Source organism: Perna viridis, chromosome 2 (genome assembly GCF_037379345.1).
Source record: "Perna viridis isolate PV_CMFRI_1.1 ecotype Kerala chromosome 2, ASM3737934v1, whole genome shotgun sequence".
In the NCBI taxonomy this organism is placed as follows: domain Eukaryota; kingdom Metazoa; phylum Mollusca; class Bivalvia; order Mytilida; family Mytilidae; genus Perna; species Perna viridis.
The window spans coordinates 7,603,830-7,626,089 of record NC_142446.1 but is presented as its reverse complement, the minus strand read 5'-3'; the positions used below and the strand labels follow the sequence as shown (position 1 = coordinate 7,626,089).

The 22,260-nt window shown below is 33.7% G+C and overlaps 1 protein-coding gene across 2 annotated transcripts in view; it reads right to left on the bottom strand.

The window, feature by feature from the left end:
* Positions 1-22,260, bottom strand: part of LOC148623506 (alpha-mannosidase 2-like) — a 78,390-nt gene that overhangs the window by 29,211 nt on the left and 26,919 nt on the right. For both annotated transcript variants that reach the window (XM_088565353.1, XM_088565354.1), the window contains exon 2: positions 20,028-20,087. The gene's annotated coding sequence lies outside the window, so the exon portion shown is untranslated. The remainder of the gene's footprint in view (positions 1-20,027; positions 20,088-22,260) is intronic.

The window sequence follows — 22,260 nt, the reverse complement described above, 5'->3', positions numbered from 1 at the left end:
ACATCAAAGACAACAGATAGAATACAACAGATATCAATAACAACTGACATCAAAGACAACAGATAGAATACAGCAGATATCAATAACAACATACATCAAAGACAACAGACAGAATACAGCAGAAATCAATAACAACATACATCAAAGACAACAGACAGAATACAGCAGATATCAATAACAACAGACACCAAAGACAACAGATAGAATACAGCAGAAATCAATAACAACTGACATCAAAGACAACAGACAGAATACAGCAGATATCAACAACAACTGACATCAAAGACAACAGACAGAATACAGCAGAAATCAATAACAACATACATCAAAGACAACAGATAAAATACAGCAGATATCAATAACAACAGACAGAATACAGCAGACAACAACAAACATCAAAGACAACAGATAGAATACAGCAGATATCAATAACAACAGACACCAAAGACAACAGATAAAATACAGCAGATATCAATAACAACAGACAGAATACAGCAGACAACAACAAACATCAAAGACAACAGACAGAATACAGCAGAAATCAATAACAACAGACATCAAAGACAAAAGATAGAATACATATTCTAAGATCCTCATTTTCCAAAAATATGTGAAACAATGATACAATCACATATTAAAACCATCTACCTGTCAGAGGAAAAGTCCAGAAAAAAATTGTTTTCATGAAAATGAAAATTAAAATGAAGTCCAAGGTCAGTATATTTGTCAATAAAAAGAATAGCTGAGGGCAGCATGATACAACAACAGCCAGTTGCACAATATTAGAAATTCAATTTTAGTAAAAAGTTCTGCTTTCAGGGTGCTTTCATGGGAAACTTTCTACCCCATTAACTCACAAACAATCAATTATATAGTAAATTTGCTTAAATAGGACCAGAAATAAAGAAGTCAATTTTTAGGGTGTGACCCACTTTGGCCCATATACCTGTTAAATATTCTTAAAATATAGTTTTATAACACCAAATAAAAATAAAAGAACTGTTAAATTGAATGAGAAATAAACTTTCTACTTCAATTTAAAATAAACACCTGTTTTTCTTCATTTGGCCCCTTTTTGCAAAATGGTAGGGGCCAGTGACCCCATTCTAAATAACAAGCTTCCTCTAGTAGTACATAACAATACATCAAAATTTCATGACATTTGGTTTACTACAAATAAAGTTATGGCATGGAAACAAAAAAATGAACAATGATACCATCAATGACAACAATATCAACTATACAACCACACTTTTTTGCAATTTCAAAAAAATCATTGAAGCAGAACTTTAACTTGGTCTGTTGCCCATCACTTCACACTCACATAAAGAAATTTGCCCCCATATCAGGAAGCATAAAGAAAAATAGTACGGAAGGCTTTCTGAATTTTATAAAATACAGTTCGTGGAAAGCTTTCTGAACTTTATACAATCCATTTCTTGATTTTGTTATAATATAATCTGTTACCAAGCACTCAAAACTTTTACACCGAAAGTCATCTAAACACCTTCAATCCATATATAATCATTCTGTAAAGTATCAACTTCCTTACCTAAATACTGTAGGAACAGTTATCAGGAATAGACATGTACCCTATTCCCTCAAAATGGTGACAAAATGAGTCCAACTATCCAAGAAAATGTCAAATATTGTTAGAAACCAAAACCCTTAAAATATGCACACATCTTCAATCCAAATATATAATTATTCTGAAAAGTATCGACTTCATACCCTAAATATTGTAAGAGGAGTTAAGCAGAATAACTATATACCCTGAATGGGACAGACAGGGGTAAAACAATACGCCCCCTACTGAACTTTGTGGGGCATAAAAAAGTCCAGCAACTTAAGTAACAGACTGATTAGCCCTTTCAGCAATGTTAGTAGAAGCTTAACTACATAATCAGCAGATTTTTCATGTAAAATAGGCAGATAAGGAATTTACCTCCCTTTTTCGGTCAGAGATCATTCTGAAACACTCTTCATTTTCTGATATCTACATATATATATAGATAGACTGGTGACAAAGTGGAAGGATCTATAATGTTTTGACTCACTTCTCAAAATAAATCTTGTATTCCCAATTCTTAGAAGTAAGATAATTTGTATTTCTAAGAAGTACTTTTTTTGACAGGTTAGTGGTGTATAGTAGATGAGAGATAATTAGAACTGACCGGAGTTTTAACAGAGATCTTGATGACATTATCAACACCATTATCAAGAACAATAACACACATTAAAAATACAGATGTGTAACAAGAATCATTGATAATGTGTGATTATAGTGCCAGACTTTAACATCCCCTGAGAACTCTTCAACCAAAAATTACCAACATCCAATCCCCTATACATGCTATAAACATATTTACTAATCAGCTCAAAACAATTCTAGCCTAAAAACAAAGTAAAATGGGTTAACTTGTTTTGAAGTTGTTGAGCAGATATTAGGTATCAACCCAAATGAGTTTTTCAACAGAGATGAACACTACTAAACGATTATACCAGTCAATAATCCTGGAAAGCATTGGCTCCTTTAAATTCAACGAAACTGAAGGTAAAAAGTACAATAAGATAGTTTTATCATAACATATTATTCAAAAGCTGCTTGTAAAATGTGACCATAGACAAAATAAGAAATCATATGGAAATGGCATAGAGGGTTTTTTTGGTAAAGAAAACAGTCAAAGTACCAATGCAGGGCATTCACTTTTGTTTTCTCGTAGTTAACACTGATGCATACTATACAGATTTTAGTACTGACCAATCAGAATGATCTTAACTAAGAACTATACTTTCCACAAGTATGAAGCACATATAACTGGGAATTCAGGAAGTCATGAATTTTACTGTTCTCAATGTTTAGTTTGTCAGTTGATGTTTAGGGACATTTCAAAAGTACCAATCATTCAATATGGCAAATTTTAATATGCTGTACACATGTTTTAAGGAGTAATCTCTAACCAGCAACATTAAAATAAAAAAAATTCTAAATCCCCCAAAAATGTATACAAGAAGTCCTCAAATCCAAAAGTATTGAAATAGAAAGTCAAATCCAGTACCAAGAAGTTCTACCATGTGCAATACAAGGATTGAAGCCTTTTTTTTTGTTTTATGAATTGTAAAATTTGTAATACTGCAAATTTCGATAAATAATATTTGAAATTAATTAATCAGACAGGTTTGACTATGATGAATACCCTTGAGGACCTTTGGTCCACCAGCAGTGGCATGCAACTAATGGTTATTAAATACATAAGTACCTATTATATAATATTGCAAAATTCAATATGCTATACACATGTTTCTAAGAGTAACCCCTCATCAGCAGCATTAAAATCAAACACAAAGGAAGATCTAAATCCACAAAAAATGGAGTAATGGTTGCATAAACCATACAGCAGAACATATATACAATAAATGCTATAGAACAAGAGTACAGTCATGGCTGCAGCCATTTTGAACAGTTTCTGCTTGTTATGCACTTAAGGAAAACACATATTGTTCAAGAAACTGATATGGTTTAATATTTTTACTGATTAACTTATTATAGACAATAGACAATAGACGATTTTATTTGCACAAACACAGTTACAGTAAATGGTAATGGCATGAACAAAAACAGAACAATGTAATATACATTGCATATAAATTAAATTTATGACCATGGTGCAACAGTGGTGTAAATCTGATCAAAACAGATTAATCTTTAGTTTTAATGTTATATATTAAAATAATTTCTGTTAAATTAAATTGACCTTCGATTCCAACATTCACTCATGAATTTGATAGTTATTTTTAGTACTTCTATAGAGCTACTGTTTAATATGTATGCTATGTCTCTTGGTGTGAGGTGAGGTTTTGATGAAGAAATTAAATTATGGTTGTCCATTTTCATTCTGTATTGATTTCTTTGCAGTGTGTGCACACCGAGAAGAAATGATATTCATCCTCTATGTTCCCACTATCACATGATTTACAAATACGTTTTTTTCTCTATGTTTTCCTAATGACCCTTTTCTATTTCTAGTGCATGTGCACTCAAATGAAATTTACTGATGATAATTCTTTCTATTTTAGATTTACATAAATCAATACATGGGGGTCTTTTAGACGGAATAAATATTATACGGAAAAATGACAGCTTTTCACTCATAGCTATTGACCCTACTAAATTTTGCTTAAACTGATCGTGTAGTCTTTGATCGCTTCTTTTGATATAAAATTGAAGGTTATTAAGTTGTAAATTAAGATGACAGAACCCTACTTTAGTATATTTTTTACATGGGACATCCACAAGTTGTTGTTTTTAACTTCTCAGAACATTTGTAGACTAGTGTATCAGGGGAGTTAAGGATATGGTTTAAAAATTTAATCGTATTCAATTGAACTTTTAGATGTAGAGATGTTCTGTTCGTTCTGCTAAGCATGCAATGTTTGTAGTTTTACTATTTACTCCAAGGATTTCTTTTATGAATTTCAAATGTAAGTGTTCATATGGGTCTGAGTCACTGAAAGTTTTTCCAGCTCCCCAGACCTCACTTCCGTAAAAAATAACAGGTATTACCAAAGTGTCAAATAACTTTTCAAGTAAATTACAAGGAACGTCTATAGATATGACATAAACCTGCTTCTGTTTGTTCAAGATAATTGTTTGTGGTATGGGACAAGAAAAATTGAATGCAAAAACTGACTTTGATAAAGTTACTTCCAATTTGTTCTTGATCAGTAGGAATTACCTGTAGTATAGCCAAGTCCCAATTTGTTCTTGATCAGTAAGAATTACCTGTAATATAGCCAAGTCCCTATTTGTTCTTGATCAGTAAGAATTACCTGTGGCATAGCCAAGTCCCTATTTGTTCTTGATCAGTAAGAATTACCTGTAGTATAGCCAAGTCCCTATTTGTTCTTGATCAGTAAGAATTACCTGTGGCATAGCCAAGTCCCTATTTGTTCTTGATCAGTAAGAATTACCTGTAGCATAGCCAAGTCCCTATATGTTCTTGATCAGTAGGAATTACCTGTAGTATAGCCAAGTCCCTATTTGTCCTTGATCAGTAGGAATTACCTGTAGTATAGCCAAGTCCCTATTTGTTCTTGATCAGTAAGAATTACCGGTAGTATAGCCAAGTCCCTATTTGTTCTTGATCAGTAGGAATTACCTGTAGTATAGCCAAGTCCCTATTTGTCCTTGATCAGTAAGAATTACCTGTGGCATAGCCAAGTCCCTATTTGTTCTTGATCAGTAGGAATTACCTGTGGCATAGCCAAGTCCCTATTTGTCCTTGATCAGCAGGAATTACCTGTGGCATAGCCAAGTCCCTATTTGTCCTTGATCAGTAAGAATTACCTGTGGCATAGCCAAGTCCCTATTTGTTCTTGATCAGTAAGAATTACCTGTAGTATAGCCAAGTCCCTATTTGTTCTTGATCAGTAAGAATTACCTGTGGCATAGCCAAGTCCCAATTTGTTCTTGATCAGTAAGATTGCCTGCTGCCTGTGGTACAGCACAATCTATTTATTCTAAAGACTTTTGCTTTGGCTTAGTTCCAGCTTGAACAGCAGGGATAGCAGAAAATCTAAGTTCAGTTGGTCTGTCCTACACAAGCACTCAGTCCTCTAGATTTGGATTATATTTATAATTGCATGTATCTCTATATGACAGACTATATTGCATACAGTATTTATTTTATCTGTTCTATCACATCTGTTTGGACTAATACACATCTAATTAGTTTTTGTTGATTGACAATATATTCTATGATAGCAATAGGTCCATATGTAAACAACTTTAATCTAATATATAACTAAACAGATCTGTAACCATCTAATTAAAGATTTATTTAGTTAATCACATTACTGCTGAATCTGTAGTCAGAAAAGAAGACATCATTATCCTAAATGCTGTGCTCCTAATAAAAAGAGCTGCCAAATTTTCTTCACAAATGATTTTAGAAAACAGTTTGCTTTTCCTATAACAGGGCTTTAATGTGAGAATTAATTTGTCTCATCATCAATTAAGGAAACAAAAAATGGAAAAGGAGTTAAATAACTTGCTTTAGACATAGGAGTTTACAAAAGGACTGTCAGCAAATCTCCCTAGTGACTACGGGTGTGTGTTTTGAATAGGACAATGTTTGAACTAAAACATTAATTGTTATAAATAGTTAATCTTCCTTGTAACTGATAGCAACAAACTAGGTTTCTGTAAGTGATTTATAGCCCTCTATATAGATATTACACCACAGTAAATCATTTTGTGGCTTTCAGCCAAACTTTGTCAAAATCTTCTACAGTACACATAGAATAAAAGGCTACACACAATGCATCTTGATACAACCACAGAGGATGAAAGTATGGACACAAGATTTATTTGTTTGTTTGTTTGTTGGGGTTTAACGTCCGACACAAGATTTAAGTTTAATACAGCCTTGATATCTGATTGTGATTAAATATTTGACAAAAATAAGAATATAACCAGAATTTTGAAGTGGTCCTTTTTTTTGCTTCTAATTCTTAAACTGTTATAAATCACAACCACCAAAATTAACCCACCTGTTCTTTGGGGTATTGCACTTTATGGTGATCCATTCACATTTACTCAAGTTATTATACAGACATCAGGAAAAAGTTTCTGACCTCTTTAAGACCCTATAAAGTCAGAATCCTCAAAGTCAATATGGGTATATGGGTTATACGATAGTGTATTTGTTGCATTTCACCAAATCTGTTCCTTTTTCTATGACACCTCTTGGTAAAACTTCAAAAAGATACATGCACTTACAGTCTACTTATTGTCAGGAAAGCATGAACATGCTTGTTTCTTGTTCCTTTTTGCCACCTTTGTAAACCATTCAAGTCACAACCCTTGAAATCAATCCCAGCCTTCTTTTTGTGCTGTGACACCTGGTGGTTTAATTTCATAAATGTTCATATGTTTACAGTCAGAAAAAAACCAGTAAACTTCCAATATAAAGGTAGAAAGATTAAGTTAATCCACATTAACCTCACTGACTTTGTTTATTCCACACTTCATACTGTTGTAACCAGTGTAGAGAATATGACAAAATGGGATTACTACTCATTCATTTATTTGGAGAAACATTACCTGTATATATGTAGTGTATTCATACATTGTTTAACGCTTGCTGATGCTTTACTGACAGCCTGTACTGTGTTTAAAGCTTGTTAATGCTTTACTGACAGTCTATACCAGGTTTAAAGCTTGTTGATGCTTAACTGACAGTCTGTACTGTGTTTAAAGCTTGTTAATGCTTTACTGACAGTCTGTACCAGGTTTAAAGCTTGTTGATGCTTAACTGACAGTCTGTACTGTGTTTAAAGCTTGTTAATGCTTTACTGACAGTCTGTACTGTGTTTAAAGCTTGTTAATGCTTTACTGACAGTCTATGCCAGGTTTAAAGCTTGTTAATGCTTTACTGACAGTTTGTATTGTGATTAAAGCTTGCTGATGCTTTACTGACAGTCTGTATTGTGTTTAAAGCTTGTTGATGCTTTACTGACAGTCTGTACTGTCTAAAACTTCTGTAAGCTTCTGGATCAAAATTACGTTGAAGTCAATGACTTCATAACTTAAGTCACTAATACAAGTTTGATGATGTCCACCAAGATGACAGATAAATTTCTCTTACCAAAGTCCACTTCGCATTACAAGACTGGCTTTCTATTATAAGGCATAATAGAGCCCAAATGTACAGTTTGATCATCTTGGGTCTCCATATGAATTAGACTATAGTGAAAGGACTAATTATTGAATATAAACATGTGGTTCATCTGTAAGAAACTGAACCATACAAAAGTAATCAGATCAATCATGTCACACTTTGTCAAAGGTTGGAACCAATGAATAATGAAAAATAAGATATTACATCGGCTCACTAGAACTTTTACATCATCTTTTAACTCAACAAGTCATATAATTTAACAATAAAATTTGCTTGAATCAATCAGAAAGGAAAGACTCTTACATCATTACCTCTGTATGTTTTTATGAAATAAAGATACTTTGAAGAGTTTTTAAGTTACTTTTTAAATAAAGTTTAAAAGAAGGAGGTATTCAAAGGTTAAAAATCTGATTTTATCTCCCCATAAACTAAAGATATATAGAAGTATCAGTGGAGGCTTGATTACCCAATCTAAATGTGATATGATCATTGTCTTACCTCACACCTGTGAAGGGGGATGATACCAAACATAAATTAGTAGATACCAAAACAAATCATATCACAATAGCCTATGATGGAAATATTCATTTATAAAAAGAAATCCCCATTTGACCTCAATACTATCTCAATATAAATAAATATACAAAAAAATGTACAATATTTACAATGTTCTTAAGTATGCAAAATAACAAAACTTTAAGAAAAGGTATTAAACTACTGATGATAATATAGCCATACTAAAGAGTAATCAAGGGACAAAGACCAGACATGGAAAACAGACATACACAACAAAGAACATAAAGTAACTAAAATCATACATACAAAGTAACATAAGTAAATGAGTAACTCGGACTCCACTAAAAACTGGGAGCATGTCTTACTACTGTGAGAATACAATGTGAAACACTGACTTTCCAATGATCTATAGTACCTCTGAAGAGACCCAATGAACAGTAAATAGTCTGATCTTTAGTACCTCTGAAGAGACCTAATGAACAGTAAACAGTCTGATCCTTAGTACCTCTGAAGAGACCTAATGAACAGTAAATAGTCTGATCCTTAGTACCTCTGAAGAAACCTAATGAACAGTAAATAGTCTGATCTTTAGTACCTCTGAAGAGACCTAATGAAACAGTAAATAGTCTGAACTTTAGTACCTCTGAAGAGACCTAATGAACAGTCTGATCTTTAGTACCTCTGAAGAGACCTAATGAACAGTAAACAGTCTGATCTTTAGTACCTCTGAAGAGACCTAATGAACAGTAAATAGTCTGATCTTTAGTACCTCTGAAGAGACCTAATGAACAGTAAATAGTCTGATCTTTAGTACCTCTGATGAGACCTAATGAACAGTCTGATCTTTAGTACCTCTGAAGAGACCTAATGAACAGTAAATAGTCTGATCTTTAGTACCTCTGAAGAAACCTAATGAACAGTCTGATCTTTAGTACCTCTGAAGAGACCTAATGAACAGTAAACAGTCTGATCTTTAGTACCTCTGAAGAGACCTAATGAACAGTCTGATCTTTAGTACCTCTGATGAGACCTAATGAACAGTCTGATCTTTAGTACCTCTGAAGAGACCTAATGAACAGTAAATAGTCTGATCTTTAGTACCTCTGAAGAAACCTAATGAACAGTCTGATCTTTAGTACCTCTGAAGAGACCTAATGAACAGTAAACAGTCTGATCTTTAGTACCTCTGAAGAGACCTAATGAACAGTAAATAGTCTGATCTTTAGTACCTCTGATGAGACCTAATGAACAGTCTGATCTTTAGTACCTCTGAAGAGACCTAATGTGTTTTCAGTTTGAAGAGACTTCAGAGGAAACATTAGATACAGTGTAATTACAAACTTCTTCAGAAACCATTAACAAAAACTAATAAAACATCCTTTCTTACTGTTGCTAATAATTATCTACATACCACTGTACAATGAAATATGTATGACTAATATTTTACTGTTTTGTAGCGAACTGTCCTCAATAAAAGAAAGCAAGTCAGGAGGATAGAACAACAATAAGACTATTTCAGGTGTTTGTCATCATGAATTGTGACTGAACAGAACTCTAGACTAATACAACCTCAGATGTTTATCATCCTAAACTGTGACTGGATAGAATTCCAGACTAAGGCAACCCCAAGTGTTTGTCATCCTGGAGTGTGACTGGACATATCTACAGACCGTAAGAAAACCCTGAGTGTTTGTCATCCTGGACTGTGACTGGACAGATCTACTGACTGTAAGACAACCTCAGGTGTTTATCATCTTGAACTGTGACTGGACAGAACGCCAGACTATAAGACATCCCCTAGCGTTTGTCATCCTGGACTGTGACTGGACAGAACCCCAAATTGTAAGACAACCTCAGGTGTTTATCATCCTGGAATGTGACTGGATGGAACTCCAGACTGTAATACAACCTCACATGTTTATCATCCTGGACTGTGACTGGACAGCATGCCAGACTATTAGATATCCCCAGGTGTCTGTCATCCTGGACTGTGACAGGACAAATCTAAAGACCGCAAGACAACCCCGGGTGTTAGTCATCCTGGACTGTGACAGGACAGATCTAAACACTATAAGACAACCTCAGGTGTTTATCATCCTAAACTGTGACTGGACAGAGCCCCAAACTGTAAGACAACCACAGATGTTTTCGGCATGAATTGTGACTGGACAGAAGTCTCGGAGACTGTAAGACAACCTCAGGTGTTTGTCATCCTGGACTGTGACTAGAAAGAACCCCAAACAGTACAGACAGACATGTATATTTAAATTGCCAAGCTTCTTTTAGAAAGTTATACATAGAGATTCTGTTACTTGTCACTTGTTTTCTCATTCAATGTACTTATCATGACATCATTTTCTTATCCTTTCATCAGCAATAGATATGTTTGAACCAACGCATAACTTCAAAAGAATTGAAAATTAAATTTATCTCATAATAACATGAAATGAAGATCCCTTATGATTTCTAGCAACAATCAACTTACACATCCAGTTATACAGTCAAATCTTATGCTATCACTAAGGGATTTCTTGGATTATTCATAAATACTTCAATTTATGAGTCATGAATTTCTACTTACTTGAATGTATCTGTGTCAAATTTAAGCTTCTTAAAGCAAGATTTTTACTAAAATTTAACAAATATGTGAACATTTTTTTAAATGATTTAATCCCAAGTTGTATATTACACTGGCATTAGAGAACTTCAGAAGAGATTTAAACCAGCTTAAGAATGCTATAAATAAAATATTCAATGGCAATATGGAACACTTCAAAGAAATAATCAAAGACAATTCAGGTAATTATCACCTGATCAATACCTGAATAAAATATTTCTTAGTTTAATATCCTAAAAATCTTAATCAATGTGTATACTTAAGTCAGCCTCAAGGCCTAAAACCATGAAATACTGGCATGCCAGATTGATTCTGACAATGATAGCTCCCATCTTCGTCCAACTTAATCCTGAAACTTCCTGTCTTAGACAACCACAATCTCCTTTATTTAACAAAGTGAAATTAAATTCAATTAAGCTAGCATTAAAATGTACATGTTAAATCATAGTTGATTGATAACTAACAGGATACCACTAAGGTATTTATACCACTACCTATCAATAGAAGGAACGTGATGATCTCTCAATATAAACATTTCTCAGAAATCCAAGTCAAACAAACAGAATGCTTTAGCTGGAAGAATTCAATACAAGTAAATACATTTTCAAAAAAAACAAAATGTGTAGTCAAAAAGTTCCATATTTGATGTAAATATTATCATGTAACTGATATAAAACAATAATTGATAAGGATGAGATTTAATTGCAATGCACAGCTACCATTTATTACTAGAGGATATAATTTATCCTATTGTTATTTCTTATGGGCATTCCCTAACATTTTTCTCATGTACATTTCCCCTATATCTGTCTCATGGACATTTCCCCTACATGTTTCTCATGGACACTTCCCCCACGTTTCTCATGACATATCACCACACATTTCTCAAGGACATTTCCCCCTCATAACGAAACAACATCTCCCACATGTTTCTCAAGACATTTACCCCACATGTTTCTCATGGACATTACCCCCCACATGTTTCTCGTGGACATTTTCACCCACATATTACTCATGAATATTTTCCCCAACTATACTCATGGACATTTCCCCCCACATGTTTCTCATGGACATTTCTCCCACATTTCTAACAACATTTCCCCCTCATGTTTCTCTTTGACATTTCCCCAACATGTTTCTCATGACAATTTCCCCATGTTTCTCTAGGACATTCCCCCACATGTTTCTCATGACATTCTCCCACATGTTTCTCATGACATTTCTACCACATGTTTCTCTATGACATTTCCTACATGTTTCTCATGACATTTCCTCCACATGTTTCTCTATGACATTTCCCCCATGATTCTCATGGAAATTTCACCTAAATGTTTCTCATGGGTATTTCCCCCACATGTTACTCATGGACATTTCTCCCACATGTTTCTCTAGGACATTTCCCCACATGTTTCTCATGACATTTCTCCCACATGTTTCTCTAGGACATTTCCCCACATGTTTCTCATGACATTTCTCCCACTTGTTTCTCATGGACTTTCCCCTAAATGATTCTCATGGAAATTTCCCCTAAATATTTCTCATGGGTATTTCCCCCTCATGTTACCCAACAACATTTCCCACACATGCTACTCATGGACATTTCCTCCATGTGTTTCTCAAGATATTTACCTCGCATGTTTCTCATGACATTTACCCCACAAATTTCTCATGACATTTTTCCGACATGTTTCTCATGGACTTTCCCCTAAATGTTTCTCGTGGACATTCCCCCCATAACATTCTCATATCTTATCTTATTAGGGCAATATATTTAACAAGGAGTTGTTCAAAAATTTTGACTCAAGAAGACTTTGGTAGGATTTATCATAAGGATCATTTCAGCAATTGGCCAGGTGAGCTAATGGAGAAGTCAAACAGGTATTTGATGTTGACCAGCTCTGTTATTTCACCTCCAAATATGAACAATATATGCAAAGGTTTGAAGAAAATCATGCAGCTATGATAAAAAGATGAAGAGAAAACTGTTTCAACATGACAATGGACATCAAACACCTGTTAACCTTTGATTATCAAAATTAGTATGAAGTAAGCAAACCATTTTTCGGAAAGTCTTAGATAAGATACTTGAAACCCAAAATTGAAACATGAAAAACATATTGTTGTTTATATCATAATATCATGGACAATTTACTCACATTTTTATTGAATTTCAGTAAAATGTTTTTCTTTAGAATATGTCTGTAGTGGTATTCTTTCCACAACAAATACCCATATAAGGGAAAATTTAAAATGCCAGAACTATTTCAGAAACTATAAATTGATCAGGAACAATCATTAGATTAAATGTCTTTTCTTGATAATGTTCTTTGAGGCCTGGAAACATTTTACAAATTCAATCACAATCTGGGAGAAATAAATGAGTTAGGATGAGAAATGTAATGTATTTTTTCACACAATTAAGTCAAAGAATTGCATGGACTTAATCATTACCCAGTCAATGCTTTGTCCAATCACAACCTGATAAATTGTCAATACTAATACAATCCTAAACACCAACCAACAAATTAAATCTACTCCCTACAAGGAAAACAATCTGTCTTCAAAGCTCTGTCAAGACCTACTGAACTCTAATTTGATGCTGCCAATCATTACATCTGCTTATTTTCAGCTATTGTTACATCACAGCCATCTTAACAGCTATCATTTGTCATTACGGCAGGGTATTATGCTATATTTTAGGAGAAAATGTGATTGTTTAAGAAGCCACATACATGTATTAGAGTGGACAAAATAAATTAAAAATTATCAAATTTTCACTAGTTTTGATGTTGCCATTGTCAATTACCAATGCTAAATTTCTGACATTTTCCTGGCCTCTCAGTTTGATATAAATTATTAAGATATTAATGATCAGATTTACATCTCAATACATGAGGAGAGTCTAAAAAGAATACAGCATCAGTAGACGCAAACAATAAACAGCCAACTATACAAGTATGTCAACACTTAGTTTAAACCATGATGTAATTTTACTCCAATATTAAACCTATTATTTAAAACCTCACAAACTGCCATAAATGACAGTAAAAAACTTTTACAAGGAAGAAATCATTAAGTCATTTTCAGATGACTAAGTCTCCACCACAGAAATGAACAAAAAAAACACCAACAAAAAGTAAGAGGTATGAGCCAATAGGGATAGAAAAGATGATAGGGAGAAATATATTACAAATAATTGATGCTCTGTGGTCCACCTAATAAAAATACTTTCAAATCCTGACCATTGATTGCATCACTTTTCTTGAGATTATCTTTCCACAGACAAAAATATCAATAACATATTTTGAAAGACAAAGTAATAGCAGCCCAGACAAGTTTATTACATGAAAAAAAGGAATAAAACTTAAGTTCTAAGTTACAGGTCATAAGGAACAAATACTAGTATGTAAACCATCCTCTAGAGGTCACCATAACAAAAATCTAACAACAAAAATTAATTACAGCAAGGACATGATTTATTACATTAAAAAACAAAAATGGCAAAGTTTGAGCTTAAGGTCAAAGGTCATCAACCCTAAAACACAGCACACTGTCTTGAGGTTTGTCTACCACATGCAAAATATCAAAAAACCTATTTTAAAAGGCAACTAACTTAGGCATTTTTTTACCTTGACGTCAGACTTGAAGATAACTCACTCATGGAACACAGGACATCAGCTTGAGGTGATCTAGCCATATACCAAATATCAAAAGCCTACCACAGTTGACAAAAATATTAGTCTGAACATGATTATTTACAGAGGGACAAATGCAACGATGCATGGAAAGATTATTGGGTATACTTATCAATATACAGCATCTGCCATTTTTTATGCCAAGGCCATAATTATCCCTTCATGGTCTATATATGCTTTTCAAGGCAGTTCCACAAAGAAGAATGACACAAACTGATGACACTAGATGATGTAAAGTGAAACGTAGCCTTGGGAAAATGGTATTTGATATTTGTCATTATATTACTTTTTAGTTGATTTTAAAGATGTATCATTGTTCTGTTACATGGGTTTTATTACTTTCGTTGTTTGGCCATTCAGAGCTTACTAAATGGTGTGTTTACACGTATTGGTGATCTCTTAAAGAAATTACTACCTTGGATTCAGGTTATACCCTGGTGCATTTTTTGTGTTTCATCATATACATTTTATTTTTTTTCTTTTGACACATTTGTATACTATTTATTTTTGTACCAACATGGGAAAGTGATATTTTTGTGCCAAAAGTTCCCTGGCAAAGTAGAAATTTTTTTTTAAAAGTTTTAGAGCACTGATTTGACCTTGAGAATTTATTGAATCTATTTATAGATAAAAGAGATCCTTGATTATAGATGTAAAACTCTGCAATGATTATGTTAATATCTTTCAGCAGTGTCATTCAAGCGATTTCTGACATCTTCCATAAAGCCAGACACATTCAAAATGTACTAGTTGCCCATTATTGTATAATAAACATTGCCAAATCATTCTCCAGTGTTTCTGTAACATTGTTAAACATATGATATATCCTTTAGTTTATTCGGTTTTTACTAATTGACAGATAGAATATTATAACCATGAAATATCCTTCACTACTTTCAACATGTATCAATAAATGCTTTGCAAGGAACAGCTTGATATGTCTGCAGTGGTGAACTGTGAACAAACAAGGACACACCACTCTAACTTGATACAATTCTGAATTTAAATCCTGTTAGTCATTTGACACTGGATAAGAATTTGACCAGAATCTAAGAGGTCCCCCTCCCCTAATTCCCAACTGGTTCCAGTCACAACCTTAAAAATTATTCCCAACCTTCCTTTTAGGGTATGACACCTTGTGGTACAGTTTCAAAGATAACCATTCCCTTTACTCAAGCTATCACCAAGACATAAGTAAAAATGCTTGTTTCTGGGCCTTTTGTTGCCCCTTATCCTATTTCAGTTCATGTCACAACCCCTAAAATCAATTTTGTGGTATGGCACCTTGAGATACAATTTCAATGAGATCCAGTTACTAACAGTTATTGTATGGGTTTTTTGCCACTCATTCCTAAAAGGTTCAAGTCTCCTTGTGATATACAATTATTATCATAGACATCCATATGCTTTTACTAAAGTTACATAGTTAATTCTATGAAATACTAATTTTTTAACTAGATTTCATCAGTTTATAATATGTACTCCATACATGTAGCACAGGAATGTTTATAGTGTGAGCAAACCCACATACCCAACTCATTCCCATTTAAAGTGACTACTCTTATGATGTAGAACCAGAAGGCCAAAGTAACAATACTAGTATCTATGCGATTCAATTATAAGCCAGACAGATGAAGAGATGTATATACAAAACATATTCAAACACTTTAATTTAAGCTGATGTAATACAAATATACAAAGCTATTTTTTTTATTGAAACAGCCATTTTTATCAATCATGGTCAATGAAGATTGTAACTGAAATAACTAAATTACTAGGATTTATACAATGAAAGCATAACTTTTTCACTCTTTAAAAAGATGATAAAATAATTAGCATGGCATTGCTTGATTAAGTAGAACCAAGAACAGCTTAGACATTCAAGCTTCATATACTTAGCATGGCATTGCCTGATAAAGTAGAACCAAGAACAGCTTAGACATTCAAGCATCATTTTTTTTTATTGTTTAACATCAAATAAGTTTCTGAATATAAAGACTTTAAAGTTTGCAATTAAACATGCAAAATACACAACTTGTAAATGGTTTTGGCCATATCCCCTCAAAATGAATAAAAACCTTCCTTTTGTGGTGTGGAACATTGTAGTAAAATTTCATAGAAACATATATATGTGTATTTTCATTCAAACTAAGAAAATGTTTGTTTTTGGTCCAATTTTGGCCCCTCATATCTTTCAGAAGAGGGTTAAAACCCCAATAATAAATACATGCCACCCACTGACCGGGTCTTCCATTGAAACCCTCTTGCGTTTAAAGTGTTTGCTTTTGCAATCTTTTTAGCCCCTAAGGGCATATTACTTTTGTGCCAATTCTGAAAAATAGCAACCTTACATTTGCACCAAAAAATAAATATAACATTTGTGCAGTTTTACAGGTAAAAATGTAATCCAGGTAATTTATAACTGGAAAAACTTAATATCTGTTGGACTATAGCTAATACTTTACTATAATATGAAGGCCTAGTATTAGATATCTTAAGTATTCCCTTGGGGTTGATTAATGAGTACTTTTCAAATTGTATCAAAATATTAAGTCATAAAGTGTTTGACCATCAAAGTATCAACATGGACATATTAAATCTGTGACTAACAGAGGCAATAAGTCAATAATATTTGATAGACATGCATACAGGCTATCAAATGTGTTAAAAAATGGAGACAAATCCCATAGGTGATGCACCAAAAGGACATGCAAGGCAAGAATTACAACTGAAGCGGAATGCAAAACAGTTGCCCAGGAAGACCTAGGAAAATTACGAATTTTGTACTGCACCTCCCAGAGCTACGGAATCCCATCCTGAAGCCACTCTCAGTTCACATTGTCTCTAAGATTGGAGGATCTAAGATTGAATGTTGTAGGTTCCATCTGGGTAAAAATTGGTGAAGGAAAATACAAAATCTTGGATTGAGTACTGAATATAAAGAAAAGACTTGTGATATCGGTAAATGGTTGTTGCTATTTTTGGTTTACCATACTTACCTCAAGATCAGATTGAAGATAGTTTTGCGGAAGATATTATGGATGAAGCTCCATCAGATGAAAGATGCATAAAATTTATAGAGTATGCCTTGGGAACATACATTACCCCTGATTCAAGATATCTACCGTCATTTTGGGCATCAGCTCCAACCGCAGACTTTAAAAGGACAAACAATGGACCTGAATCATTCCACGCCCATTTTAATGAGCAGTTTTATTCAAAACATCCAAACATGTTCATTTATGTAGATATTATCCAGAAAATTCAGACAACAACCTACATAAAACTGTAGTCCTTGGATACATCTGCTGGTGTTAGGCGATGGAGAAGGAAGAAAACGAATATCTTGTTGAAAAAAATCACATGTACTCAAGGAGGCAAATCACAAGAAAGGAATATATTCAAACTTCGGCCTACAAGTGTGGTGCAAGAACAGATTTATAGTGCTTTCTTTCATTAATTAGAAATTTTTAAATTGTTAAGCAATTTTATTTCTGAATGCTTCTAGTTTCAGATGATTTTCAAGGTTATAATTTATAATGGCTAGTGCTCTTATATTTTTCTGGTTTATGAAAGGAATCCATGATATTTCAAATATGTTGTAATAAAGAATTAAAGTTTATTTTACATGCTATATGTCTATTTTTATAAAAATGGCGCAAATGTAGGATTTATTTTTGGCATTAACGTAATATCATTTATGATGCAAATGTAATCTTTTTTTTTGGCACAATAGTAAAGCATTGGCCCCTAAATCCAGAAAAAAAGGCAATACACATGAAAATCAGTCAAAACCTTCCTTTTGAGGTATGGGGTCTCAAGTTATAATTTCATTAAGATTCACCAGTTAATACAGTACAAGATATAAAACCAAAACTACCAGAGAACATCACAGGGCAATACCATATACAACCACAAAACTTAACTGTTAAACTGCTAAATATTGACAAATAATATAAAAGCATCAAAATAGGACAATTCAAAGGCATCAAAATGGGACGATTCAGAGATATCAAAATGGGATAATTCAGAGGCATCAACATGGGACAATTCAGAGATATCAAAGACATCAAAATGACTCAAAACAGAGATACTAAAATTGGACAATTCAGAGGCATCAAAACGGGACAATTCTGAGATATCAAAGACATCAAAACGACACAAAACAGAGGCAACAAAATGGGGCAATTCAGAGATATCAAAATGGGATAATTCAGAGGCATCAAAATGGGACAATTCAAAGGCATCAAAATGGGACAATTCAGAGATATCAAAATGGGACAATTCAGAGGCATCAAAATGGAATAATTCAGAGGCATCAAAATGGGTTAATTCAGAGATATCAAAATGGGACAACTCAGAGGTATCAAAGACATCAAAATGACACAAAACAGAGATACCAAAATGGGACAATTCAGAGGCATCAAAACGAGACAATTCAGAGGTATCGAAGACATCAAAATGACACAAAACAGAGGCAACAAAATGGGGCAATTCAGAGATATCAAAATGGGATAATTCAGAGGCATCAAAATGGGACAATTCAGAGATATCAAAGACATCAAAATGACTCAAAACAGAGATACCAAAATGGGACAATTCAGAGGCATCAAAACGGGACAATTCTGAGATATCAAAGACATCAAAATGACACAAAACAGAGGCAACAAAATGGGACAATTCAGAGATATCAAAATGGTACAATTCAGAGGCATCAAAATGGGACAATTCAGAGATATGAAAGACATCAAAATGACACAAAACAGAGATACCAAAATGGGATAATTCAGAAACATCAAAATGGGATAATTCAGAGACATCAAAATGGGATAATTCAGAGACATCAAAATCAAAGCACAGGATACAAAGTACAAAATGTAAAAACAGAAACAAAATTAATTTGTTTTATAAGTCCTTTATAAACTGACATTACTTTGCTTGGTACAATCAGAAAACTACCACTTAAGTGATATATTTTCTCAGTATTGTACATAGCCATGTACTTTTTAGAACCTGGTTTTTGTTAAGATCTATTGAAGAGGGCAGAGTTCCAACTTAAACATATTAGAGAGCAACTTAGGGTTTTAATATTCTAATTTATCTTGTTTACTGACTGGTTCTAATTAGTTTATGCGAACCATTAAAATATTATTTCCAACTTACAACTGACTGCCAATTACCAGGCATTAATTAACTAAGCATACTTTCCCATCAGTATCTCTATTGATGGTAATTAGTTACACAGATATGTGATGATGAAAGTATCAGTTAGTAAGGCTAACAAACCAAAGTCTTCAATAAATATTTAGGGACAGAAATATTGATGTAATTAATAAAGTAAAGCAAACATCCAAGCAATGGCAATAACAAATGAAATAACACATCAGTAAACTTACTATTCTAGACTTAAACACCTTGATTTTAAGTTATGAATTTAAATATTATATATATATCAAGTAGTTAATATATACATTAAAGCATATTAAAGTGATATAAGAACTGAAATAAGTGACAAACCTGGTACTGATGTTTCCCTTAGCAGACGGACAATTCATTGCTATCTTCTGCTGATGTCACCTATCAAGAAATAAAATATCTATTAACTTGGTGGTATTGAACACGTTCTATTGTAAGCACTAAATAAAATTCTCCTCTAAAAATCCAATCACAATGTGCTAATCCCTCAAATGTTTCTGGTTGGACAATAAATTGAACATTAGATCACCCCAGACTCCATTTCCAAAATTAGGTCTGATTTACTGAATTGAAAAATTATAGAAATTGAAACAATTAAATGCTATTTAACAGATATTGTATGCATAATATATGAAACAAGACAAAAAGACAGCAATTTTTCAGGATACTATTAAATCTAAATGATTCTATCAATAAAAGCCATTACTTGCATCAACAAAACCTTTTATAAATTTCCTACGCACTTCGTGGGCAAAAATGGTTAATACCAAGCATATAAAGCTCTCCAAATTTTCACCTGAACAAAGTTACAAGGCATTGTAAGGAATTCATAAGGCATTGATCTACAGCATGTATGGACCAAAACAGACATTTAAAAAGAGCTCATCATGTCTTCCTGTGGTCCTGAGTCTTGAGCTAAAGGTCATGTTCATATAGAGGTAAAAAACAGGTAGAGTATGTACTGAACAGACCAAGAATGACATAACAATACATCACAAACCAGGCAGAAAAGCATTCATCACATGAGACATCCAGTTAAATAAATGACTGTACTAATTAATTGATTAATAATTAATAAGCTTCTGATTATCAGAGCTTCTTTATTGCTTACAGATAAAGCTCAAATTGATTAGCTTTATTGCATTGTACCCTAAAATGATTGAATGAAATTGCTGTGGGGCTAATACTTCACACTATTTGTCTAATAGAATACCATGCTGTCCCAACCTCTAGTTTTTTATTTTGATATTTATCTATTATTCCATATAAAATGTTATACAATGGAGTAGCAGGGTATTTCTTTTTTTGTAGTGGGAAGACAGTGTGTCTAACCTATCTTTCTGTAGCTAATTCACCTGACAGCTGTAAGATTGATCTGTAGCAGCTAACCTCTCAACGCAGTGTGTGGGAGACTGACATCTGTAGCAGCTACCCAGTAACCTCTCAGCTCAGTGGGTGTGAGAATGATCTCTGTAGTAGCTAACCACTCAGTCTAATGGGTGTGAGATTGACACTTGTAGATGCTAACCTCTTGACCCAGTGAGTGTGAGATTAATCTCTGTAGCAGCTAACCACTCAGCCCAGTAGGAACGAAATTGATCTCTGTAGCGGTTACCCCACAGACCAGTGGGTGTGAGATTGATCTGTATAGCAGGTAACCTCTCAGTCCAGTAGGAATGAGATCGATCTCTGTAGCAGTTAACCCCTCTGACCAGTGGGTGTAAACTTGATCTCTGTAGCAGCTAACCTCTCAGCCCAGCAGGTGTGAGATTGACCTCTTTAGCAGCTAACTTCTCAACCTAGTTGGTGCAGGATTGACATCTGAAGCAGCTAACCTCTCAGTCCAGTGGGAGTGAGATTGGCCTTTCTAGCAGCTAATTCACCCAGTGGGAGAAAGGCTAGCTCACTTCTCATAATTAATGAGCACTAGATTGGCCATTGTACTGTGAGTATGAGATGGGTCCATGTATCCCCTACACATTCTTTACCTAAAGGGTGTGAAATTGGCCATCTTTTTTCTTACTCTACAAAAAGACTTTTAAAAAGCAATGGATATTGCTCATCCAGTCATTTTCATCCTTTCCAAATGATAGTATAGCAATGTGATGATGATGAGGAAGATATCAGTTCTAAGACCCCTTAAGATGTTAAGGACACTCAATTTACAGTCCAATGTGAATCAGTTTAAAAAAACAGTCACATATAAGTCAGTATAGAAAACAGTGGTACATAAATCAGTATGTAGAACAGCCAAGGCAAGCAGAAAGTCAGTATAGGAAACAGTGGTACATAAATCAGTATGTAGAACAGCAAAGCAGAAAGTCAGTACAAGAAACAGTGGTACATAAATCAGTATGTAGAACAGCCAAGCAGAAAGTCAGTACAAGAAACAGTGGTACATAAATCAGTATGTAGAACAGCCAAGCAGAAAGTCAGTATAGCAAACAGTGGTACATAAATCAGTATGTAGAAAGTCAGTATATAACATACTTGGTGCAGAATACAGTGCCAAGTAATTTAGTTTAGAAAGTCAGTGTGGCCAGAAGTAAGACAA